This window comes from Manis javanica, chromosome 8, assembly GCF_040802235.1.
Source record: "Manis javanica isolate MJ-LG chromosome 8, MJ_LKY, whole genome shotgun sequence".
Lineage (NCBI taxonomy): Eukaryota > Metazoa > Chordata > Mammalia > Pholidota > Manidae > Manis > Manis javanica.
The window spans coordinates 23,675,116-23,702,884 of record NC_133163.1 but is presented as its reverse complement, the minus strand read 5'-3'; the positions used below and the strand labels follow the sequence as shown (position 1 = coordinate 23,702,884).

At 40.7% G+C, this 27,769-nt stretch overlaps 1 protein-coding gene and 1 long non-coding RNA gene across 33 annotated transcripts in view; one reads left to right on the top strand and one right to left on the bottom strand.

Moving 5' to 3' along the window:
- The window catches only part of NRXN3 (neurexin 3), a 1,528,794-nt gene that overhangs the window by 283,312 nt on the left and 1,217,713 nt on the right, over positions 1-27,769 (top strand). The gene's annotated exons all lie outside the window — the stretch shown is intronic.
- LOC140843246 (uncharacterized) lies at positions 13,609-21,693 on the bottom strand. The gene is made up of 3 exons (XR_012120850.1): positions 21,657-21,693; positions 14,490-14,580; positions 13,609-13,849 (listed from the first exon to the last, which is right to left on the bottom strand). It is a non-coding gene; the product is annotated as an uncharacterized lncRNA (long non-coding RNA).

Genomic DNA, 27,769 nt, shown 5'->3' with positions numbered 1-27,769 from the left:
GTGCTCCTCTTTCCTCATCTGCGCTAGAGAAAGCCAGCTGCTGATCACTATTAAACCTGTATTCTCTCCCTAGGAGAATGGGCTATTTCCCCCCTTATCTTTTAAAGTAAGATAAAAAGCCGGGGGTGGGGAATTAATTAATGTCAGTAAATGAAGCATGGGATGCTTGTCCAGATATGATAATGACTGTGAATTAGTGCAGAAGAAGTGGAATGGTACAGAAAACGAATCGCACTGGCCCACTGCTTCAGGATGGATGCGCAGCCGCCCCTGTAATGCATTAACTCTTCCCCTACCTCATCCTCTGTTCTACCTCTCCAGTACTCTGGGCCAACTCTCCCTGAATACAGTCTCTGGGCTAAAGTATAGCCTGAGGTCCCCTAAGGAAGTTCTGCGCCCAGGAGAGAGGGGCAGCTGATAACTGCATACTTTGAGAATGTAAATCAAAGAACTCCACGTCTATGTATTAGGTTAATGAAACTGTATCAAGAAGAAGCAATTGTTGTATGTCTCCTGATTAGGGGAATTGCAAAATAATTCAAGAAGACAGTAAGCTAGCTGGAGGAAAGAGAAGGGGGTAGTTCTTCAAAATAAGTTGCTCTCTTGCTCCCAAAGTCAAGGTTAACCTGTGAGTTGTCACTACCTAATTTCCACTGCCCTCTCCTTTTCCATATATGCCTCATCCTATGTGTCATTTGAAAGGTTTTCAAAAAATTCCAACAGACATGCATTGACTGTGCACTTCCTGTGCACAAGGCATTGTGGAGTGGACACAGATGAACAAAGCATATTCCTTATTCTAGGAGTTTTCTTCTCAAGAACATGGCAGGATGCTTGACTTTATCAAATTGTTGCTATTATCAGTATCATTTTATTGAATTTAATTCATATTGAATTTTTCTTTGGGGACAGAAAGTTTCAGAGGTTCAGAGAATACTTTTTTTCTTTACTTTTGATTTCTTTTCTTTTTCCTATTCACTTCTTGGCACATTGGTAAAATGAAGAAATGCAAACACCTAGTTACAATAACCTTTAAATGTTAACCTTTAAGAGATTATTTGCTACTTATATAAAAATGCAATGCAGCATGGTTGCAAAATATGAATCACTGAATTTAGAGGTGATATTAATTCACAGCACTCTATACGCAGGTGGTCCAGGACTAGAACTCCAGTTTGGAGTTGTTTTTTGACATCTTGTTTTTTGGTATCCTTACTGGGGTGGCTCTAAGTGCAAGTTCATTTGGAATCAATACTAAAATAATGAACTTTATTGTGTTTGGTATTTTCTTAAAAATACTCTAGAACAATAAAAAGAGTTAAATGAACACCACTGAAAATAATTGTTGAAACTGGACAATAGGCTTGTGGTGATCCTTACAACTTTTATAAATGTTTTATCATTGCCATGATAAAATTAAGTTTAAAGGCTACCGTGTTGAGAGGTCCTTTGGGAATAAGAGGTCCTTGGGTCAGCGTCCTCTCTGGCCCTCCCTTTTCCCTATCCGTTCAAGTACAAGTTGGGACGTGGTTGGTGAAGGTTGTACATTCCTGGAATGATGCAACGTACTTCTTAAGAGCATTGTGTTAACTTGAGATGCCTCCTCTTCCCTCGAGGTCTGGGAACTGCTTCTTAAGAGACCAACTTGTAGCATGAGCAGGTATATACTCTGCCCCATTCAGTCTCTGCTTTTGCCTTTTCTTAGACCTGCTGATGTAGGAGGCAAGTGTAGCAATACTTCTGCCTGGGCCCAATGGCTCCCCCAGAGCAGAATGGAATCCATTTATGTGAGTAGATTTGTTAAGCCTTTTGATGGCCTCCCTCTGCCCTCCTGGCATGGTGGAAAAGATACTGCTCAGTCTGAGCTTATCTGGTGAGAGAATGGGTTTAAGGAAGGAAAGAGAAAATAGGATCACAAATGAGATCCCCATGTCTGATTTTGTCTGTTTCCTCTCTAGCTTATTAGAGATAACTATACCACATAAACTCTGTGTGTATCTAAGTCTGTGAGATTTTGTGGTCTCACCTATTAGAGGGTGATGTCAGGGGTTATAATCACTTGTACTAATGATTTATCTGGGTAAAAGTAAGATCATAAAAGTAGATGGGGCTTTGGTTATAACCAAGAGAAGAGCCATTCATGAGCTATTCAGATTCTGTTTCATTTATTAACCTCCAGACAGGAGGACTTCTGTATGCAGACCTCAGGACTATGTAATGAAGGGGCCTCTAAAAGAACGTACAATTTTTCTGGGACCCATGAAAATCCGTAAGCTGCCTAGTGTCTGCGGGTGCCTAAGAGCAAACTGAAGTCTGTGGGTCCCCACAGGTTGACTTTAATATTTTCAGTCACTGCCATGGTCTGACTGACCTTCTGAATGTACCAGATACTGCCTGGCTTTGTACTTATGAGGTACGTTCTTTTTTTCTTGTTAAAGTTTTAAAATTCCTGTCCTTTGGTTTCTCAAATTAATTTTGTCAGTCACAGTCTGGTTGATAGTTCTGAAGTATGATTAAGTCAGTGCAGATTGCACTCTGAAGAATTCCTTTTCATACACAAGTATCTTTGTGTCATTCCAACCCCTGGGCAGGTCAGAGCAGGCTTCCTGGGTGCCCAAAGCACTGGCTGCCTTGGGGTTGTGTCCTTCCCTCTTAGCCATGCAAGTGGAAGAAAGATGCTAAAGGGCTACTTGTTTTGGTAGGTTTTTGTCCTTTTTGCCTTATGAAAGATTTATCCTTAACCTTAAAGAATGACAACTTGACAGACATGGAGTAATTTTTGTCCATATTCCAAAATGCAAGAAAATACAGGCCAGGGCTTATATTTACTTTACAAATACCCTATTTACTTCACAGGGCATGCTTGTTTCCTGGGGCTGCCCTAACAAAACACCTGCCATAACAAAACAGACCGGTGACTTAAACAACTGAAATCCATTTTCCCGCAGTTCTGTGCTAGAAGTCTAGGAGCAAGATGTCAGTAGGTTTGTTTTCTTTTGAGGCCTGTCTTCTTGGCTTGCAGATGGTCTCCTTGTTTTGTCCTCACATGGCCTTTACTCTGTGCGTGTCCCTGTGGCCACCAGTCATGTTGGATTAGAGCCTACTACCCTCATGACCTCATCCTAACTTACTCACCTTTTTAAAACGCTCTCCCCTCAAATACAGTCATGTTCTGAGGTACCAGAGATGAACGCTTTGACCTATGAATTTTGGATGGATACAATTTACAGGGTGTCATAGGGTGAGACATCTTTTAAAGAAAATAATCATCTTTTCCCGTGGTCTAAAACTGCTCTGTCGTTTAGAAACTCCTTCAGGAGCTTGTGTTTGGGTGTACTTGTAAACACCGTAGACACAGGAAATTAACTTAGAGAAGTGCCTTTACAATAACAATCCAATAGGTGAGCAAAAAGACTATGGCTCTATAAACTTTTATCTTGTTTTGGTATTGCAGAGGGCAACATTATTAGATTACCAAAAATTGTAGAAGAAGAGGAATTGAGAGGTGAGTAGAAAGAGTTAATTTAAAAGTTGAAGGGAAACTGTCATGTCAGATGGAAGAAGAGAAAAGACAAGAGAATAAAGAAAGATGAGAGTGAAAGACAGAAGGAAACTTAGGTGGAGGAGGAGGGGGAGCAGAGGAAGCAGGGGAGGGAGGGAGGGAAAAGGAAGGAAGACACAGGAGAGACATCGGCATAGACTGCATTTACCTTGGTTTAGAAAAGAGTTCCTGTGTTTCCTTCTCTTAGAAGGCCCAGCTCCTTCCAAAAGGGTGAAGTGAGTAGATCAAATACGTGGCAACAGAAGCAGAAAGTGAGTGACGGCCCTGGAGAGGGAGGGCGTGCGTGTTAGGTTTGGTCTAGATAGCTGAGGACCATCCGACATGAATGAGCACAAATGGGCGCACAGCCTGAGAAAGTCTCTCCAGGGACTCTGATGACTCAGGCTTTGCTGGTGCTGTTAGAAACCGTGAATGAGGTAGTAACTAACTCACTCTCTTAGGTGGTCTGGTTTATGGACATGAGGCTCTTAGCGGCTGCCAGATCCTCTGTCTCCCCTGTGCCCCTAGGAGATGTTCTTGAAGCCAAACTTAGTATGTCCTCCTTGCCAGAGGGCTTGGCATCGGCTTTCACCTTTCCCCAGACTCTGAGATGGGGATAGCTCACTAATGGGAGCGTGCTCTGTGGATGCAGAATTTAGGGAAAACAATGAAAAGGTGTCATGCACACCTAGGGACGCACACCCTGGATGTTCTCACTTGTTGCTGTTTGTGGGCATAAGCACTTTCTTGAAGGCCTTTGTCCTTCTGGTTTTTCGATTTCCAAGCCTCTTCCTTGAACCTTAGAGTCAAGCCTCAAGCCGAGCTACAGCGGAGGCTTCATCTTTTCTTGGAAAGAAATTTACTTCCCTCCCCTTCTCACAGTAAACAAATTATGTTGACAGACAAATGCAGGATTAGCTGAGGAGATTTGTGAGACAACGGGATTTGGAAGCTCAAGCAAGCAGACATCAGGATTAGGCTGAGAGAGAAGGATTCATGTGTGGTGGGAGGCTACCGGCATAAATCGCAGCAGTATCAAGGCCGTGTCTGAGATGAGGCAGGGAGGTGAGACGGAGGGAGAAGCACTTTCTAAGATGCCATACAAGAGCCCTCTGTCTGGAGCTGCTGGGATTTCTAAACTTTCGTGTAAGGTTGTTTGGCTTTAGACAAGACATCAGGCTTGACTGAGCATCAGTTTCGACATCCTACTGGACATTCTATTACCCTCCTTAGGTCACAGGTTGGCTTTGGAAACAAAATCAGGTGGGAAAAATATCTGAAAGCGCTAAGGAGCTATAAAGCAGATTATTATTACTTTTTAAAATGTTCTTCTACCCACGTAGCAATCTCTTCTATAGCATCCCTACTGTGTGCTTGTTTCTATGCCCCCATGTCCTGTCCAGTTGAATAGCTCTAGAGGTGGGGAGCTTATCAGTTTACCAGTGCCTTTAAGGCAGGTTGGGTTTTTTAAATATTTATTTATAGTTTTTAGAAAAAGGTATTTGTGTTCAGCCCAAATATGCCTAATAATAATAATAATAATGATAAACTAACTCTCAGGTAGTGCTCACTCTGCACCAGGCCCATTCTAGGTACTTTATATATATTAATATTCATTTCATTTATTAACCTTGTATGGTGGGCACTATTATTCCAATTTTACGTATAAGAAAACTGAGGTACAGAGAAGTTAGGAGACTTATCCTAGGTCACATGGCTATAATTTTTACCCTCTGGTCCAGGTTGTTTTTCTGTCCATAGCCAGCCCATAGCATCAAAAGATTGTTGTTCTCTCTCTGAGTCCTTCCTTTGCCAGACTGCCCTTCACTCTCTCTTGCTCCCTTCTGCACATGCCTCCTCTTAAAGTGTTGTTTCCAAAGAAGGCCCTTCAAGAATGTTTTGACATGTGTATACACACACACAGAAGAGTTGCATTGCTGGCTCTCCTTGGGCCTGCCGCCACTGGTCTGCTAGGAGCTTTGGGGAGGGGACATTATAAGGCAGAAAGGGTGTGTTCGATTTGGGCACCACTGGAAAGTGGTCGAATAACATGTGCTGGTCCACTGGCCCCAGCTGCCAGATGATGGGGATTGGGATCAGCTGTGACCTAATTATAAGTCTCATAAACCTGCATTGTGTTCTTCATTTTCCAGCTCATTGACCACCCTGAGGGGGAGGGAAAATGGATAGGATTCTGGTCAAGTCCTTCCTGCCTCTCCATGTGGCCAAGGTCACAGGCCAGTGATATCCAGGAAGAATTGAGGGGGTGGGCTCTTCATTGTCTTAAAATGAAGCTAGTGGGGAATGAGGCAGAAGAAAAGGAGGATGAGCAGATATTCAGCCTGACAAAAGCTCCTTGGATTGGAATGTTTTCTCTCATCCATTGTAGGGAAAGGAATTCCTGATTTAGCACACTGTGACTGTCAAGATAGCAAATGAGTATGACCTATGATCATACAACTACATATGTGTGAATATCATGCATGAAGATATCAATATCTGGTATGTATCATGTATTTGATGATTCCTCGGGAACAAAAACTGAGTTGAAATTGTGCTAACAATGCAGTTTTATACTTTCAGAGAGCCCTGACTCCTTATCCCAAATCCAACACCATCCCTACATCACATAGAGATGTGCTCTTCAAACTTTTTCTTGTTGAAAGATAGCAGTCATGAATTGCTAAGTTGAATTTTACAGAATTCTTAGTTGAGAATATGTCTGAAAAGGTTCTCCTCTGCTCTCATCTTTAAAAAAAACATTACTAACTTCTCTCAAATTCTACCATGGGAGCCCTAGCACTAGCAGAATGTTGCAGAAAGAATATGGCATTCGGACCACATGGAGCTGGATTCGAATCCTGCCTCTGCCACTTAATGTTTGGGCAATGTTGACCTCGGATCTCTCCAAGATTCTGTTTCCTCATCAGTCAAAACTGTGACTGAATAATAATAACCCTGCAAAGTTGCTTTATATTTAGGGTGACATGACATAGTATATATGACATACATTCTAGAAGGTCTATCACACAGTAAATGCTTAAGAAAAAAGAAACTTCTTCTACCTTCCTTTTATCCAGGGTGTAGAGTATCACCTGAACAGAGATAAGATCTCTTAGTGCAGTGATCCCAAGATTTTTGAATGTTTAAAATTGGAAACAAATTTAGGACAGCTAAGATTTTTCTGAAACATTTTAAAAACAAGTGCCATCTATTAACACAACTTCAAAAGACCTCTTAACATCCCTAAAGTAAAGAACTCAACCTACCTCAAAGGGCTGTGTGAAAATTAAATAAGGTTATGTATATAAAGTACTTATTACAGTTTGTAGCATTTTGATAAGCACTTAAGAAGTGCAAGGTATTGTGTCTAGGTATATCAGTTTTAGTCCTGGTGTGGGATAAATATTGAAAATCAAGTCCAGATACCTTACATGACATATAAACAACTTTTTACACACCATTTGTACTCCATGCAGCTACTTACAGACATACCCCAGACATAACTGCCCACAAGCGGCTGGGTGGAGCACGTCACTGAGTAATGTAGACTTAATGGGTAAGACGACTCTGGCATGTGTCAGTCTATCGTTTGTCCTCTGTGGACTTAGACATGGGTTCAAGCTCTTAATAATAATACGAGCCAATATTTATAATGCTGAAGAAGAATATCATCTTGTTATATATCCAAGAATGTGTGTGTAGGATTAACTTTGCCAGGGGTAAAAGTTTTGGGAAAGCTGATTCATCCATGTTAATTATTTAATTACTACATTTCAGCCCTCAGGTTCTATCTTTTCATGTAACTGTGGCTAGTTACGGTTGTGCACAGAAGGTCTTTAGATGGAACTAAACCACTCTAAGTTATTACAGACTGTCTACCAACACACCTGATTAGGAATAAGTTAGGAGAAATTTCAAATGAATGTCATCTTTGGATTACCCTCTTTGGAGGAAAGCTGAGGCCCTTCTTCCTGCTGCTATGAATGGAGTCAGCCATATACACGGGGCAACACCTTGGAAGGGATGACTTTTGACATTCAGAGGTGATTTTCTGTTGTAAGAATGTAGACTTAAAAAATTCAAAACCCTCAAACACCAATACATGGCAGATGATGACAAAATAAAAAAAACAAAACCCGAAACGAAAATCAAACCAGGTTAATATGAAAACAAAACCTACTTAAGATCCAGATTTGTTATCTCGGAATTTAAGGATACAGTCAGCATGAATTGAAATAAAAATGCTGACATAACTTTTTGGCCCATGAAACTGTCCCTTCCTGTATGTAAGATGCCTACAGAGGAAGTGGAAAGATATACTCTTTTCTTCTGCTTGTTGGCCTAATGGATCTTGGTCCTCAGTCCTGGCTATTTTTTTTTTTAAATAATGCTGCCAGAAGAGTCACAGAGTCCCTTAGCACAAGGTGGAAACCCAATTCCCATCCATGGAAAGAGATACTTTCCAAGAAGCTGTACTTTCTGAGGTATCATTAACATCCATGGTTAAGGCAATCTTCACGTTGCTGTTGCTATGTGAAAGACACTACGCTTACATCTCCAGGTGGTGGTCCAACACAGATTTTTGGCAGGTGGTTTTCAACCACCCTCTTTATTTCAGTTAGAAGCAGAGTCAGAAGAAATGTTTAACTCATAATCACTGAGAAACCCACATCCTACCTGGGTGGCTGCTTGGGTAAAGGGAGTGAGACCACCCACACTGACTTGGAAGAAGCCTTCTAGAGATTTTATTTCCTTCTTCAAACTTAATGATAAAGGAGTAGGCAAAACATGTCCAAGTCATCAGAACTGGGAGGTGGTTCTGGGTAGTTGAGCTGTAACCTGAGGTAAGGGTTGGAGGGGGCAAAGAAGGCACAAATTATGTGGCTGTAGCTACGGAAAGAATATTTGCAGCTCCACAAGCTAACTTCTGGACACTTAGGTGTACTTATCTTCTTTGTGTAGAGCCAGCCATATGGTTGCTGCACTGAGATGCAGATAGAGAGATCTCCAGGCTACTATATGTATTTATTATGAAGTGCATGAATAAATCACTATCCAAATAGAGCAAATGCATTGCTATTAAAAATTAACATAGACTTTTTGTTGTCTTTCCTCCTTATCATTTTCCCTTTAATGAAATAACACTCTGGAATACTACCTAATAGCCTGAGATGCCTCTAAGGGTGAGGTATATTTTACCAATTCTTTAACTTAATCAGACTGGCCTCTTTAAAGGGGGCCCAGCTCTACCCAGTAAGTCCTCTGAAGTAAATAAAGGCAGGATGATTAGTCCATAGAATATGGAAGAATTTGCCTAGTGGGTTACTTTTCAGAATCCCAGTTGCCCCTGGCACTGAGTGCTTTGAGGGTCCCACAACCTTCCCGTCCGCATTACTGAGGCTGATAGTTGCCTGGATCCCTGGCTGGCATCACTGCTATTGTCTTTTTGTTGCCCCCTCTTGAGGCTGGGCAGGCTTTTTTCCCACAGAATATTTTATGATTATAAATCAGCCATCACTGGTAATCAGACCATCCACTGTCTCTTTCCATTCTGATGCCCTCCTCACTTCTGCCTCAGCCTGTATTTCACTCCCATTTACTGACACCACAGTCTTAACAAAAGTAGAACAGTGATTCTAGGAGCTGCAGGGCCTCAAGCCCTTATAAAAGCCAATGGAAGGATGAGAAACTGATATAATTTCCATTAATAACATGAATGGAGTCTTTTGGCATTTCTTAGGTATTTAATTTTTATCCTAATTTTTTTTATGTTGTAGGGCAGAATGCCAACACATCAACTATTGTAGCCTCTTCAACATTACACATTATTAGCCAGAGCAAAGCCTGCTTTCTCAGTTCATAGTTGAAAGTTAAATTTCTCCAAGTTTTGATTAAAACAGATACAATACAGAGTTTTTAAATATCTGTTTCAAATTGGGATTTTGTATTTTGGAGTTTCAAATTTGGGGGGCCACTTCTCTTAAGAAAAGAGAAGCTAAGTAGGTGATTTTCTTTTCTTTCCCATTGGAAGTATGAACTGTATTCCTTTATTCAACAAATATTTATTGAGTGCTATGTGACAGACACTGTTTTAGGGGCCTGGAATATATCAATGAACAAAAAGAGAAAAAGTATCCTACCTTTTGTAGAGCTAACATTCTGATAGAGGGAGAGAAGGGCAATAAAAAATAAACATTACAACTAATTTGCTTTTAAAATATGTTATATGGTGATAAGCACTATAGAAAGAGACAAAGCAGATCCTGCTAAGTGGATAGGAATGCTAGGGATGAAAGGGAGAGATTTATTTGCTGAAGATGAGGGAGTTAGCATGTAGATATCTGAGGAAGGTAAGACCAGTATGTCTGAGTGGAATGAGGGAGGAGGGCAGTTAACTACGGAGCATTCAGGGACTTAACTTTACTATAGTTGATGGGGAGTCACTGCAGAGTCTTGAGCAGGTGACTAACATGAGTTGACTTGGGTTTTAAGATGCTTTCTCTGGCTTCTGTGTTCTTAATGTACCAAAAATAGCTTTCTTGTTCTATGATTCCAGTTTTCTATGTGCCATTATCATTATTTACTGAAAAACAGATCTCACCCACTGTGGCACTAAGTGGGTGACTGTTCATTCCTGATGAGGTGTAGCATCTAGCTCCACCCAGTAATCACTCTGAAGTTGCCCATTTTCCTTGGAAAAATGCAAGAATGTATGGTGGCTAGGAAAATGACAGCAGAAATGGTAATACATTTCCCCCTTGCACATGAAGTTTGATTACCTTTGTTATTATTTTCCAGGCAACACTGCCACAAACATAATTAGTGGTTATACAATTATACAATCACATTGTCTGAGGCCTCATTACCCCTTAGCTCATAAATCTGCCCTGCTATCTTTCCATGACCCTCTTAGAAAATGCACCTACCCACCACCTACATAATGAAAGAAGCCACAAGCCCCAGCCTTGGAGGAACTGTATTGATTTCTAAGAAGAGAGAAGCTATCACTTGCTGTTCTCACTAACCTGGAAATAGACACATTTTATCTGCCATAGTTTCCTATTGCAGATCTACATAGTAAATCCATTAATCTGTCCATTCATCCATTTACCCATTTGCCCATTCATCTATCTGCCCATCTATTTATCCATTCATCCATCCATCTGTCTATCCATCCATCCATATGTCCAATTTCTATTTGTTGAATGGCTCTTTTTTGCCCCATACCATGTTGGGAGGCAATATATTTCATGGTTAGATGCATGGATTATAGCTTCAAACTGCCTGGAATTGAATCCCGCCCATTACTTTAGCTATAAGATCTTAAGTAAGCTGTATTAGTTGATCCTCAGTTTTCTCATCTGTAGGATGAAAACAATAATCAAACATATATTGTAGAGTTGTTACACAGATCATGAAGGTAGATCCAAAGCCCTTTCCTTTTGTCCTGGAGGATAGTTCTAGTAGTTTGAATTTGTATTCATTCATCTCTCCTTTCCCTTTTTCATCATTTCACTCCTTTGCAGTTCATCAGCAGCCTCTCAGGCACCCAGAACATTAAATGTTAAGGAGAGAGTTGGGGGTTTTGTGAGAAATGGGAGCTATCGATGTGTCCCTAGCACCTAACACAGTGCTTGGCACATGCACAGTACCCAGTAAACATTTTATGGGATGAATGCAAGTCCCTGCTCTTGAGGAGTATTCAGTGTGTCTGCAGAAGGCCAGTGCCAGAGAGGAGTGTCCCCGGGGCAGCCAGCCGAGGACAGAGTCCAGAGCAGGAACAACTGAGCACAGGCAGGGGGAGATGGTCCTCCAGCTGCTCTGCCAGCCTGGAAATTTAAAACGATTTCTTCCTAAGACTGGATCTTTTGTTCTGTGGTTTGATTTCTGTCTTTGTGTCAGTGAGCTGCCTGACGTTTCTGGGACTCTGTCCTGATACAACGTTCAGGCAGGTGATATCCCAGTGGGGAACTATGTAGGTCTCTGTATATAGTCCAGAAAGAATTTAACCTTGAGTAAACAGGGCCTGTTTTTTCTTTTTTTACTTTAGGGCATATTTGATATCTCTGGGTCATTCCTCCTCATACCTGGTTGGGGTAAGGGTAGTAAGTGCTTGGCTTATAGGACTGGTAGCTTTGCAAGATACAGTGATACTGCTTAGACTTAAACTTGCTGTGATCCATTTTAGTGCAAAGGCATGGAAAGCCTCTAGAAAAAAACGTCACGTTTGAGGATAATCATAGTGGTGACTTCAGTGCATTTCAGAAACATGTAGGGATTAAATATGGGAGATTCCGGAGCCAGACTGCCTGGGCTCAGATCATGGCTCTTTCTTCTCCTGGTTATGTAACCGTGGGCAATGTTATCAGCTTTTCTGTGCCTTAGTTTCATTGCTGTAAAATGATGGCAATCATTCTAACCTACCTCATTAGGTAGTTGAGAGGATTAATTGAGATCCTATTTTTAAAGTACTTAAGTTCTAGACTTATAGTAGGTATTCAATAAATGTTAGCGATTGTTTCTCTTCCCCCTCTTCCTCCTCCTTTTTCTCCTAAATGCTATTCACTATTACCATTTAGAATCATGTTCTGAAGATTCAGTGACCTAATGTTTGTGAAGGTAGGTAGTTGACTAGCTCAGTGGCTGGCACAGATAAGCACTCATGTCTGGAGTGTTGCTGAATCGAAGGTCTTACTTCCTAGCTGGCTGTCAGATGAGGCTCTCCTCAGTTCCTTGCCATGGGGCCTTTCCCGCCCTGGCATCAACGCCAGCAAGAAAGAGAGAGAGAGGCGGGGGCGTGCACTCTGCTGACAAGATGGAAGTTGCCATCTGACGTAATGTAAACAGTGACATCCCATCACCTTTGCCATATTCTGTTAGAAATAAGTCACCACTTCCACCCATACTCCAAAGGAGGAGATCATACAATGACGTAAGCACCAGGTGGTGGGGACCACTGAGGCCATCTTGGTGCCCGACCTCTCAGTCATCTTTCAGATGCTTTACGTTGCTTTACTTCAGGTTTTTTGCCTCAGTCCACAGAAAGCATTTTATCAGAGCAGGTCGGAGTGGTACAGCTGCCCTTCGATTTTCTAGCAGAATTCTGGAAACTTTGTTCTCTAGAAACTTATGGTTTTGCTCCCTTTTTTTCCTCCTGTAAATAGAAACCCATCTTTGCATTAATGAACACTGCAACCTCAGGGACGCTTTGTCTTCTTTATGACTGACTGGCAGTGGGCAGTCGCTCCTGACAAAGACCAATTTTAAATTTCTCTTCCTCCTCAGCCTCTCTGTTAAGTGGTTAATGATCTGGAAGCAAGTACTTGGACGTGTGAGGGGCACGCCTTTTTAAAGGAGCACTTTGTAAGCAGAAGCTGCCTTCTACAGTGATAAAGTGCAGATGGTTGGCCCCTAATTTATCTGTTTAGTCAATGTTGATACTTGGACCTCCAGCTTTTCCCCTCAACAAATGGATGAGCTGAGAAGAAAGTACAAGATAGGCCTGTGAGCATCTGACAGGGAAAGGCTTTCTCTACCTCCCCTTAGGATTCAAAGGGAAGACAGGTTATATAGGAACATGGTTGCAGTTGATAGAAGTGCCAGAAAAAGCTCCCTTATAACTCTATACATTCACATGGTTCTAGTCAGTGCTATTTGGACTGAGATGGGGAGTCATTCACTCCTCTTATTTATTCAGCAAATATTTCTGAGCATTTTCTATGTCCCAGGCACTGTGCTAGGTGATGGGGTTACAGTAAGATAGATTCCCTGCCCTCAAAGACTCTATTCTGTTTTTCATCTACCTTTAGTGGGAAGAGGCAGTCTGTTTTTTTCTATTTCTTGAAGGATAGAAAATGCAGATGATCAAGCCTCTTTTGTTTGCCCCTCTCCTAGATTATTTTCTCTCCCTTTCATTTACTTATTGCATGCCATTTCTACAGAGGCACTATGTATTAGTTATCTATCACTGCATAACACATTATCCCAGAAATTAGCAACTGACAACCACACTTTCTATTCTTTAGTTTTTGTGGGCTAGGAGCATACCTTATTTGGATCCTCTGCTCATGGTCTACCATAAGGCTGTAATCAATGTGTTGACCAGGGCTGCAGTCATCTCAAGGGTTTGACTAGGGAAAGATCTGCTTCTAAGTTCACTCATGCAGTTGTTGCAAGATTGAGTTTCCTGCAGGTATTGAACTGAGGGCCTCAGTTCCTCACTGGCTGTTGGCCAGGGGCTTCCATCATCACCTTACCACAAGGACCTCTCTGTAGGGCAGCTCATAACTTGGCAGCTTGCTTTATCTGAGGGAGCAAGGGAGAAGATCCAGAGAGTGTGAATGAGATCGAAGCTAGTCTTCTGTAACTTAAACTCAGAAGTCACACCCTACAATTTTTGTTGTATACTATTCAATACGAGTAATTCACTAGATTTAAAAAAGTGGACAGGATTATACTGGGCATAAATACCAGGAGGCAAGGATCACTTGGAGGCATTTTAGAAGTTCTGTACCATCAGCAGGGCAATATTTTAATTCTGAAAGGTAGCTGAATGAAGAGGCTTAAGATACAATGAATTACCCGTGAGCTATCCCTTACCCATACACAACTGATGGCTATTTTCTGTGGTCTTAGACAGACAGATGCAGGGTTGGTGGTGAGACACCAAAAGTAACATTATTCTTTTTTAAAAAATTACATATTAAATCTGGAAAGGGGATATAGGGCCTTATTGAATAGAACAAACTGTGGCCTAGAGGTCTTTTGTGTAGCCTCCCAAAGGATCCACATGCCTGCCAAGCTACCTGAACACCAGATCTCCAAGGAGATCCACAAACACTCAGATGCTTTCCCAAAGGTAGCCTCCTTTTTCCAGTCCCCACCAGAGCCTCACGGGGCTCACATGACCAGCATGTCCCATTTTCTGCACCCAGCACAGAAATACCTGCTGCCTTGCAAGGTGCACTGGGAGCCTTGTCATCTGCCGGCATCCTGTCTAGCAGTGCTTTATCACATATGCTGATCCTGCTCTAGGCCTAGAAAAGAAAACATGTTCAAGATACATACTAATTTATTTAACTGGCGTATCTGCCACATTTGGGTCAACAAATTTTATCACTCACCTATAGGGCCAACTGCCTCCTGGGAGCCACTAGCTTTGGGGCTGTAGGCCACACATGCTGAGTTAAAAGGCTGCAGGTTTGCTTACTGAACACAGTCCAATGTCTATGAATGTGCTTTTCTGTATTGGAGTAGCAATGGCTAAAATCACAGTAGGGCCTTGATCAAAGAATTTTACATTTGTTATTTTTCTTTTTTCTTTATCTTAATAGAGCAGCAGCTTGCCTATCCAAAATGTCAGCTTTCACTTTCTGTTTTCAATCCAAATGGACTGAGTTGGGCCTTTGCTACTCTGACAGGGCATTAGCTTCTTGGGACAGTTGCAAGAAATGGCGCCCAAGTGCTAAACTCCCTTGACTTCCCATTTGTTTTGAGATGCTGTTGAAAATCTTGAGCTCAGAGAAGGGGAGGTAGAGGGTAAATGGCTGCAGGGTGGCTGGGGAAGGGAGCGGCAGTGGTTGCCTGCTCCCAAGAATTCTCTTCCATGGCCTGATGCCATGAGTCTGTGTCCAGTGTGAATTTTGGTAATTTACAAACTCTACTTGTATTTGTGAGGGAGCTCTATTTTTGCATCACACAGTATCTAAGGATAAATGGTGCACTAAAGAGTTATAGTTACTTGGGATGGGAACAGTGCCATTTTTATACTTAACGTCACTGGCAGAAGTGAGGATGGGTAAATGCCTACTGGGAACTTACTAGCTCTTATCTGGCTTAATGACATTATTTGCAATCTGTTTATTTAGTTGACGACAAGTTTTGGCATATTGTAGGCAAAATATTAAACCCCAAATTTGTTTACTGTTAGGTTATTTTAAAAAAGCCATTCTTAGAAACAATAGAGTAAAACAAAGCTTGGTCGATAACAGGATGGTGGGGTTTGTGAACAGCACAGGAGGCCAGATGCAAATGGAAAGGCCGGGAAGAAGAGGCCAGCAAAGCAACAGATACCAGGCAAGCATCCCAGAAGCCAAGGTCCTTACAGGCAATAGGCAGAGGCCCAGCAGAAAACAGATTAACTGGCCTCAGGGACATCTCAGGGATCTAGGATGTGGGTGAGAATTTTTACCTTTAGATAGGACTAGTGTGGGGCAGCCTGCAGCAACAACTTGAGGTCCAGGGAGGGCAGGGAAGATTGATGAGATCTGAGGTCCCAGGGCTTGGTCAGGCCAGGACCGCAATCAGAGCGAGATTAGGTTTGAGACTCATGGGTCCTGAACTTCTTTTATTCATTCTTTCTGACCAGAGGCTGGGCTCACTCCAGGGACTGGGACAGGGCTAAGTCCAGAGGTGGGTTTTATGTGACACAAACAAAAGTAGGAACATCATTCTGGAGTCACCATATGTCCTTGTTTCTCTAGGACAGGCTGACTTTATATTCAGCATAATAATTATTAAAGTTCCCTTTTCCCTAAAACTGGTTGGGATGATAAATTACATTAACACTTTCTAAAATATGTTCCATAGAAAACCTGTTCTACAGAATGTTACCCAGAAACCATAAAAGCAAAGTTCTTTGGTCCCATACATATGGAGTACCATAATTAACTGGCGTTCTCTAACAATTTTTTAACTCAACTTCTCCAATAGGAGGATCCTTCACTGCTGGACTTCTCACTGCTTTATATGCTACCAGGCAGCATGAGTCTCCAAGGTGGATATAGGGTTCTTAGTTTCCCATCCTAAGGTGATCTGTTGGTTGACTTTGGTACCCCTGACACTACCGTTCTGTGGGACACATCTTGGGGAACTCTGATTAATTGAATACGGGGCCAAAGTAGGAAGCAGATCATCAGTCTTCATGTACTAGGGTGCTTAGTGAAGTCAGCAGCCACAGGTTAAAAAAATAATTACTTGAGAAAACAAGTGTAGGTTCTTCCCAAGGCTTCAAATTTGCTAATTACTGGCTGATGTTAGCTGTGCCCTATGTGGTATATGTGACCAATTGGAGTAACAATCTGAAGACGGTCTAGTTCTCAAACTCTGTGGCAAAAGTACTTCTGAGTTAGGACATGGAAAGGAAGAGAATTTTCTTTGTTTTTTATTGCACGGTGTCCTTAAAGGAGAGGTTAATGAAGAGATAATGGGCCCACAGGTGTGTGTTGGCGGGGTAATGAGTGTGCTCAAGAAATATGTATTTTATTTGGTGGCCCTGAAACTGCTTGTTGGGAAACATGTCCTGGGAGTTCCTATGGGGTATCTTTTCATGATAAAACACCAGAATGACCTTTTCTTTAATTAGATGAGTCATCTGATATGGCGGCCAATGTTCTGATAGGTGCTGAGCTCCCACTTTGTGCCAAACCCTATACTATGTCCTTTCTACCTGCATGTGCTTAATATTCACTATTACGGTAAATAATCCTTCATTGTAAGCCTGAAATTTAGCATTATTATCATCATTTTACAGAAGATGTTTAAAGATGGACCTTTAGCTGGGCCTGATCTGCTCATAATAGCCTGTACCTCTCAGGCCCCAAGAGAAGGTTTTGGCACTTATACCCACCACCCAACAACCCCCTAGCACAGGGACTCTTGAGCCAAGACTCCATTCCGAGTCTCTGCCCTGAGGCTACGCAGAAGCCTCAACCCTGTCGGAGCCTTAACAAGCGTAGGATTATTTCATTACAAACAGGATCCCAGGCTGACATATTTACTGTGTCTGCCTGGTAGAGTGATGAAGCACTCATCTCCTAGGCCGTATCAAGCTGACTGGAGTCTACCCACACGGAAAGTTTTCTTAAGATGAGGTGGATGTGGGAATAGAGCAAGAAAAGAACAGAAAAAGATTTGCTTTATTTCCATCATGAAGTTACAAATCCAGACAATTAACATGAGCAGCTTCCTGTTTATAGCTGGGCCAAATAATATTTCTTCCTTTCAGTGTTAGTGAAAGACCCAAGCTCCTTGTGATTACAACAGGGATTTTATACTCAAATGTCTGCGGAAGCTGGGAAACTTGGAACATGCAGAGGATGAAGACTGTCTGCTGGGTGGGGTTTGTGGTGACCTGAAGAGGACATGCCCCTTCCAAAGGGGACTGTCCTTTTTAGGATCAGTCAGTGAATTGCCTAGGGGAAATATGGCCATCATTTTTGCCAGAAATTACAATTTCTAAAGAAAAGTTGAAAATCTGTATTTTTCTTTAAGTTTCTCTGATATTTTTAACTGTTGCACTTCATTTAAATGTTTAAAGCATTCTATTGGTCAAATAAAACCCACAGACTTCTAATTGCTACAGGAGGGAGAACGTATGTCACTCAAATAAGAGAACCCTACTTACCGGGTGACTACAGTGCTTTAGATATTTTATAGGCCAACTCATAAAATTCTCAAAACAGCCCTGAGTTTAGAAATCATCATGCCCGTCTTACAGATGAAAGTGGTTCAGAGACATTAAAAGACCTTTGCAAATCCACACAGCCTCTAAGTGGCCAATGCAGGTCTGAATTTGGGTTGGTTTGACTGGAAGGAGCTGCAGATGGGTGATACCATGCCTGCCCTCCTCTGGGAGGCAAGAGTTCTTCTCAGGGTTATTCATCACTACTAATGGCCACTGTTTGGGGTTTAGGGCCACGCCACTGTCCTCCAAAGGGTAGACCCACTAGTATATGATACAGATGCTGGGCTGGCTCTTCCTTGATTAGAATCAGCTACCAGTTAGTAACTGATCACTAGCCTTTCTGGAGTTTCAAGCTTAGATATCTTTCATTTTGTAAAATCACCCTTTCATGTACTTGAAGTTCATATGCATAGTCAGCATTTTCTAGATTCCATAGTATCTAGATATTTCACGTGTGAAATTAAGCTTCCTGAAATGTAATGAAAACATGGCTCTTAGCCTCTAATTGGTGGTATGTGTGTGGCAGTAGGGGTGGTCAAGTCTATCCACTGATATGCCAGTTATCTTTAAACTTAAGGTAAATTATTACTTGTTTTATGTTAGGAATTCTGCGACACTTCTTGAGACACCTTGAATCTCTCTGAGTTGTTGCAAAACCAGAGCAAGAAGTCAAAGCTATAATCTGTGCTTGTCACTCGTTTTTTGAATAGATTATGAACTCTTAGAGGATTAGGTTTGTGTCTATATAGTTCTCTTTATACATATTTGAAGGCTTTCACAGCATTATCTATAATTGGGTGTTTAATAAATGCTTTTTGATGAGGATAATGGTATGGAAATAAAACTCTTGAGATTCAGAGTCTGCCTGGATTTCTTGCCTCATTAGGGAAAAAGATAAATGTGAATGCCTGGGTAAATATGAATGCAGATTTCATTCAGGAAACTACACACTCTCCTAGCTTGAAACACTGGGAAGGGAAAAACTTGAAGGGTGTGACTAAGACAGAAATTCTGGTGATTGACACTAACACCGGTTATTTACCAATCTTCCCTAACAAGGTAGACTCCATTCAAAATCCGGTGATGCATCTCATAGGCTTCTGATTGCATGACAAATCACACCAAGGTTTACCAAAGTCACTGCCATTATGGGGTATAATTGCAGACACACCAGTGCCCCACCGGGTGAAGGCAGAGGTTAATGACTTTCTTACATTTGCATCATTACTTGATCTCTGGCTCTCATGGTCAGATGAGTTTTCATAAACTCTTCTCATCTAGCTTTTGGAAGTGTATTCAGGTTCTATTTTAGGGCTGTTTTGCAGTTGTCTTTTCTCATATTTGTTTTGCATGCTAGACAGTAAGTAAAGAGAATCCAAGATATAAGCTATTGAAACTACCATGCACACTAAGGTAAATATGAAGTCTTCTGTTGAGCTTTCTAAAGGCCAAAGTGTATTTCATTTCTCATCTAAAATGTCAAAAATGTTTCCAGTTCTAATCAGCTGCCTCAATGTATCAAAAGTTCTTTGGAAGTTTTTTTCACCACCATGGTAAATTCTTTATGCAAATTGATTTTGAGCTTGCACAACAGTATGAATATACTCGACACTGAAGTGAATACTTAAAAAGGTAATTTTATGTTTTCTATATTTTACCACAATAAAAAATTATTTTAAGCATCTAATCAACCATTGAGGTTGTCAGACTGATCCACAGAACATGGGTAATTTTGGCATGCTGTACTGTAAATATGTGGGTAGAGAGCATTGCTCTATATCACTCAGGTGAAAGAAATATCATTTTATTTTCCCTAAATCAAATTAAATTTATTTCTGAGTTTCTCATCTATTGGGAGGGTCTGTGGGAAAGTCAATCTCATTATGTTTGAGGGAACACATTTCCTAGGGTTCTTCAAAAAATTGGATGAGGCTTTCATGAGATCAGGGAAGCAGGGGTAGGCAATCCTTCCCATGGATCCCTTTGCAGTTACTTCTCTGTTTGCCACATGATGCACGCTCTCCAGTTTGGTCCTTTCCTGTCTGTCAAGCTCATGGGCTTGCTGGGCACAGAGAGGTTCCTCATAATGGTCCTACTGACCTCAAAGCCGGCCAGAGAGACACTTGCTGCTGTTCTCCAGGCTGCAATGTTGGTTCTATAGGAACCTGTAGGATTCCTACCATCTTGGGTGTTATGTCAAAGGGAACATGGTTCCTATTATTCATAGAAACTCACCAATTGCTTAGCCCTTTGCTAACCTCAGAAAAGCTCATCCTCTCTGGTTGGGCTCTCTGCTTCCTTAAACCCCACACTCAATCAACCCAGGCTCCCTAACTTTTATATGAGGGAAGTTGAATTACAGGTGTCTGATGACAATACTGAAGCGGGAATTAGGATTTCTGCATGATAGACTAATACATGCAAGTGATTGGAATTATCTAGACCTCAGTTTCTTCAGTCTGAAACATAAGATGGCTAACCCTTCTTTTTGGTTGAAATACTGTATAGAGATGCTTATGATTTGGGCCCAATGGTATATAAGGTTAAGTCAACAACTGAGAGAGTATTTTATCTTCCCAGGTTTTTAGGCCATGTCCAGCTTTATCTTAATACAACTTAGGGTTTTTTTCACCTGGTATCAATGAAATAGACACTGTAGAAATGTATGAGTGAATGTGTATATATTTGGGTACAGCCAATGGCTTCATGAATAGAAAGCGAGAAGGATTATTAGACAACTTAATATGTTTACTTAAGTAATGTTGGGTTATGAGTGGTAGTAACCAGGCTCCCAAGGATAGTACCTTAATAGGTTTTGTCCTATCTCTCTCTGCCTTTGCCTTATACACATGGGTGACTAGAATATGCTAAGAGAGAGCTGTCTGCTGAGCCATGTCCACTGATGTTAGCGCACACACACAGAGGGGGATTTTAAGCATACCTGTTTTCCCAGTCATTGTATTTGTTATGGAAACAGACTCCCTATACTCATTATCAAAAAGATTGTATATTATTTCCAATTCATATTTTGTTCACCTCTTCCTTTTCATCGCATTAGTCAAGTTCAGAAACTAGACTGTCAGCTGCCAGACAGGTTGCTCTTTCTCTTTAGAGATAGATGAAAACCAATTAATAATTCATTATCAAAGCTTATAGGCCTAGAAGGTGTTTTGGCCTTCAATTCAATTATTCCCCAAAAGCAAGCAGTAATGAAACGATAAGTGTCTGGGACAGTTAGACTGGCTATTCAGATGTCAAAAACCAAATTCTCAACTCTGCAAATGTAGGTCCATATTCTGTTCTTAAGTCATCAAAGGGAAACACAAGATGTTCATTGTCAGTTTAGATTGACAGAAAAGCTTGTCCAAAATCTGTAAAGTTGTCACTCCCCATGTATTGTCACTGCATGAACCAGAGATCCAACTTCTTGTGCTTAAACTTTCTGACTAGACAAATGGACCTTTTGGGATGATGTGCATATCAGATGAATTTTTCAGCTGAATTTGAAAACTGAGTAACTTGCTTTTGTCAAGTTATTAGATCCCAAATAATATAGATTAATCTATGGAATATGAAAAAAAATCTAAAACATGGTGTCTGCTCAGGAGGCCTTTACAACTTATTTGGGGAGTTAAGGTTTATACATACCCAAACCCTCATTTTTAGTGATTCTTGGCAGTTCTTGGCAGTTTCAAAGTTCCTGTAACATAGTTCACCAAGTGTCCCAGTGTGATGCCCACAATGAAGGGTGTGGGAGGTCATAAAAGAGGCTGAGTTTCTGATGAGATGATTGCTTACATGGAGTCTCATGAATCAGGAACGACTAACAGTCTTAAATGTTCAGTGGCATTTTTTTTCACTTGAATTCTTCTCCAGATGGCAATCTAACTCGGTTTAGAGTTCCAGAAGCTAGAGGTAGGGACGGTGCTTCAATTGGCTTTTGCTTCATGTGTGCAGTAAAAGAGAAAAGAAGGAAGGTCCCAAAGCAAAGCGAGAACCAGCGAGAAAGTATCTGTGGACGTTCAAAACCTAAGAGGTCCAGCTGCAACGGAACTGGGTTTGAGTTAGGCTGTAACTGGGGATAGGTCTGGTAGCTCTTGTTTGGTATTTATCCTTGCTGTGTATAAGAGCAAGCTTTACCAGAAGCCGAATTTTGACCAGAAGCCAGACTTTTTGAACTCAGGTCTTTTATCTTCCTACGTATAAAGCTTTGGAGTCATAATCCTGCCCTGATTCATAGGGGATTACATCCTGGGGTAGGTAGGGGCAATCTTGAGTTTTCCTATACTAAAGCATACCTCAGAAAAAGAAAGTCTGCAGGTGTTGCAAGAGATAAGATGGGCCTGCGGTGGGTTGTCTCATCTGATCCTTCTGTCTTCTGCTCCACCAGGAGCCTGGTCATGGGATGAAGAACGTTAACCAGGAACTGCCAGTCATCTTCAAGGAGTCAGTCAGCTGTCCTGTAGCCTACATGGAGATAGGCTGGTGTATCACATACTCCTACATGTCTGGCTGCGGTTCAGTAGTTTACCATGCAATTTATAGATCAGAGTAGACAAAGAATAAAGTCTTTAGGATGTAAAGAACTTCAAAGAAGTTGAAACAAAGTACAAAGGTAACAAAGGATCTAGGAGGATTGCATAATTTTGGAGCCTTTTATGAAATTTGTGCCTGTGTTAAAGACCTTTTTAAAAAGCCAAATGGTCTCCTCTGTCCATCAACCTGACTCAGGAAAGCTTTGACTCTGAAAACCACAAATGTTAATGACTGAATTCCCTGCATCTACTAGCCCACTCCAGTCATCATGATTCCTTCACAAGAAAATGGTTCATTTTCTTTCATCCCATGGCTACTTATATCCATTCTCTCTATGCTTATTTAGGAAGCATTTTATTGAAGTGGCTTCCTCATTATGTGTAATTTAAGATCACTTATTCATTAATTAATTTACTCAGTACACAATAATTGAGCATATACAATGTGCCTGGTGCTGGGAAAACAAAATAATAAATCACTGTACTTATCCTTGAAGTTATCTCAGTCTATTTGTAGAGGTAAGTAAATAATTATAATACAAGTGAGAAATATCAAGTCAAATGCAAACTGTTAAAATCACAAACTAAATACTCAGGTTGGTTGGAAGGATTCACAGAGAGGGTAACCTATTTTATCAGGATCTTGAAGAAAGAGTAGGAGTTTCATAGGCAAATCAAGGGAAGAAGGGGAAAGTATATCTAAGGACGTGCATACATGAACACAGAGAAGACATGGCACAAATTCAAATCTGGATTTCACCACTTATAAGCTGGGTAAAGTAATTCAGCTTATTTTGAAGCCTCAATATTTTCATTTGTAAAATATAGTTATTTTACAATAAATTATATCCTGTCTGCTCATAAAGTTATATTGTCTCAAATATCCTCATGTTTTTGAAATTAGTTTGAAAATGATGAGATTGGGCATGATTAGTGGGTAGGTTGGATGGCTGTCCAAGTGTTGTCCTTGATGAAGGGAGACGGTACACTGCCCATCACCTCAGCGAAGGTTAGGGGCCCCGAGGATCACAGCGGGTGGAGGAGACCACAGACACTAAAATGATGGTGCTGAAAAGTCAGTCTGTTTCCCTTTTTTAAAAGCTCTGCATGGAAGCTGTCAATGGGGCTCTCTTCCCAGGCAGATTTATGTCTTCTGAATGAAAATTCTTTTACTTTGCCATTTGGAGGCTAAACAAGGCTGGAGGAACAAGGGTTTCATTTTCCTATCAGTGGCAAATGCATATCAGTCACTGTAATTGAAGTCCAAATGGAATAATTTATGGGAGACCCACTGCACGCTCCCTTGTGTGTGCACTCTTTCTTTCAATTCTCTCTTCCCCCCTGTTCTTTCCACTCTCATTTCTTTCTTCCCCTTTTGGGGTTCAATCCTGTCCACCCAAGAAGCATAGTCAATTAGAGAATGATTGCTGTCACTCTTTGGCCTCTCTCTCTTGATGCTCAGGCTAGTTGACATCAGATCCTTTTCAAAGGACACATCTTTCCAAAAAAAAAAAAAATCTATCACATTTAATGGACACCATTTAATATTAGTCACCGAAAGTAAATAATGAAGAAAGATTCCCTTTTCTTGAAAATCATATAGAAAGAGCTAATTAACTAGTGCTATGCAGAAGTGCTCTACCTGAAACCCACTGTTTATTTTTACAATGACCACTTAGCAATCAAGGACCGGAAAAGTGAGCAACATTTTATAGGTTCTTGTGCTAATTATTTTGGGGGGATGCATATAAATTTTGGGGTGTGGCAAAGTACTCTCAGATTATTCTTGGGGAGATGGATGGCATAATTTTATAAAAGCCTAACAAAACTTTAATTAAAGTGTGTGGTTTAAAATGTAAGGCAATGATGTAACTGGGTAAGAGGCTCTCTCAGTGTGCTTATCTGTACATCCTGATGAAATAAAAAAGGATGGAATAAATATTTTTGGAGGATATACAAAAGGAACCTTAGGGACCAACAGAAGAAGAAAGTACAAATTCCTTAATTGTTGTCTTTTGTTGTTCGAGGAATTCTTATTATAGAGGATGGTGACCCACTGCTTTTTAATCTCACTGATAAATAAGCAGGAAGGAATAGATAAGAGATGAAGAGGAATGATTTAAGTGGAACTTCGATAAAATATCCTTATTGTTTATTTTTTGTATCACAGGTTTTTCAAAGTTGAATATCTCTTATCTGGCCAGTATGATTTAGGTATCATCTTATCACAAGATAAGTGGTAGAGGTAATGGTGGGAGGAGGAAACGTTCAAGGCAGAAGATTAATATTTATTGAGCACCAACTATGAGTGAGGTACTATACCTTCTTTATATACACTATCCTATTTAATCAACACCCTATAAATGAGGTTATATCTACATTTATTTTACAAGTGAGGAAGCTGAGAAAGAGTCTAAATAATTTGACCAATGATACATAGCCATGGTGTATCAGACTCAGGATTTAAATCCAGATGTGTCTGACTCCAAGTTCCATACTCTTCGTATTTTGCTATGATGCCCAATAAATAACTGTTTACAGACTCATCGGTATTTCAGGTAGGAAGGTGGATCCATTGATTTCTCTTAGTCTTTTCTACAAATCTATTATCAGAAATAGTTGACTCTCATGACAATAATTGCTGGTATTATCACAATAGGAGGCTTCTTTGTGTTAACTGACTAGCATCTTTTCCCCTGTTTTGAGCAACAGAACTTGTTTTCCATATGGGGAACTAAAAACCACATTTTCTGATTGAGTTGGGAATTCTTTCTACTCTCATTCACCTCTGATTACAAGGTTGGGCACAGAATCTAGGCCTTATCATTCAGGATAGCCTATTTTCCTGATCACAGCTTTAATTTTTTTTTGTTTCCCAATCTGATCTCATCTTTCTGCTAGAGTCATTAGGGAAGATGATCTCTGTCTACAGGGGCTGTTAAACAGGTAAGATGTAAGGCTGAGACTCTTAGTAGGAACTGTTCCCATTGACTGGAGAGAAAAGAGATTGTCTGAGATATGGAGGATAAAAATGAGAGTTCAAGCTGTAATTATAATCTTTAAGAGACTGCATCTAGCCACAGCTGAACCCAATTTTTAAAATTCTTTAAAGACATGTGAATCTATAATGTTTTTCTTTTATCTTAAGTTTATTTGCAACCAAACTGATCTTAAAATGTATAAAAATCTGGCAATGTTATTTTGTGTTACTGGCTGATAAATCATCTATCTATAGTCCATAAAACAGCACTAACCACATCCCATAATAGTGGACACAAGTCTGATGCACACTTTGTGAAGGCTTTGGCACCTGTCCCTGGTTCCAGATTATCTCTAGACTTCTCTGGTTGGCCAACAAATACTTGTAGTGCCTCAGACTCTGTGGAATGCCTGGTGGAATGCTTGAATCTGCCTTGACTGAGCCATCTCTCCTCCTGAGTCCTGGAGGTTGCTGTAAACCCAAGGTGTACTGCTAAATAGAAATGAGGTAACAGCTTTATTATCGATTGTGTTCATAACTCCCAACAGCTTTCCAATAAACTTTGTTGTAACATAGGGCTTAGGCCCAAACCTAAGCAAACTCTCTGTGCCCTTTAAGTAGTCGGTAGTAGTAAGACCACAGTGCCTGGTAATGGTTAGGAGGACTGTAGGAGAGGATGATCAGTCAAGAGTCCAAGTGTGAGTTGACTTCCTGCATAGCCAGGAAACAATGAAGAAAGCCACAACCAAATGAACAAGTTTATAATTCCAGTGCTTCGCTCCACTAGAAAACATGGCCCAGTCAGTGTCCTAGATTCTGTCCAGGGAGTCAGATTGGGAAAAAGAAGTAAACAATCGACAGATTTTTGTACTTTATTATTATTATTATTAATATTGCCATCGTGTGTATTAGCAATATACCTCATCCGTGATTTCTGACACAAAGATATATTGCAAACACAGTGCTTAAGGACCAGTCAGCATTACAGGACTCACTGCACTCTTCTCAGAAATCTTCATGTACAGCACTCCTTTGTCTTTACTGAATATGTTTATATTTTCCCATACATAGGGGCCATGCTCTTCTAGAACATACCAGAGAGGGAAACACTCTCTATCATGTGGCTCTGTGATCTACTGAAGAAAAGTGCTATATGTGTGTATTTTGCAAGAAGTTATGTTATAGGGTGTGTTATCTGTTAACCAGAATCACTGAACCAGAGACAAGGTCCTAGAGGAACTACTTGCAATTATATTTCTAACTCAGTAATTCTCAGGCCTAGCTCTACAACAGAATGCCTGGAGAGCTTCTTGAAAACAGTTTCCAGGACTCCACTCAAGACCTACTGAATCAGAATCTTCTTCTAGTGGAGTAGGGCATAGGAATACTTATTTGTAACAACTGCCTCAGGTGACTCTTATGCCAGTCCACAGAATAGCCCTTGGGGATCCCTTCATCTTTTGCCTTCAAAGTTGAAACATTATTCTGAAATCTCATGAGTCAGGTAAGAATATAACCTATAGTCAAAGGTGTTTAGAAAAACATACCTGCAAACTCTCAGCAACAAATTATTTTATCTAATAGACTTCACTTTCAAAATACCCTATCTCATATCTCACATAAATTTCTGGCATTGCAGAAAAATTCTGTTTCCAGTCCCCTGCTTAGTGTTACCACTGACATTGCTGTTGTCTGCTGCTGAGGCCCATGTGAGAGCAGGTTATGTCAGGTATGCTTTCTCAGCTTCTTAGTTCCTTGTTCTGTTTTTATTTGACTCTCGATTCCAGAGTGTCCATGCTTGAGATGTTTTTTACTGATTCTGTTTACTTGAACAGTAAATATCCATTACTTGAACCTCATCTGGACCTAAATAAAGTGGTTAAAAAGGGCATCAAAATGAACCAGATCATATTTACTTGTGTGGTGTGTGGGGAAAAGACGATCATGAAAAGGGACAGAGGGAGGGTCTGGGAGCCTGAATGTAAGTTTGTCTGAAGAGGAAATGATGATTCCAGTAAGTGTCTTATTTTTTTCCCTTTTGCATTTTCCTGGTAGCTAATCCAAGAGGCATAATCCTCTTAACTGCATGTGTTCTATCAGCATTTTATCTCATCTACTTCTCTGACAATCCTTTCTATGGTTTGCTGGCTTTCTCCTATTTTTGAGAACCTCTAGATATTACATGGGAAAATCAACCCTGTTTCTCCATTTTCGTACAAGTTTGGGTTCTTGAGATGCTTAGAAAA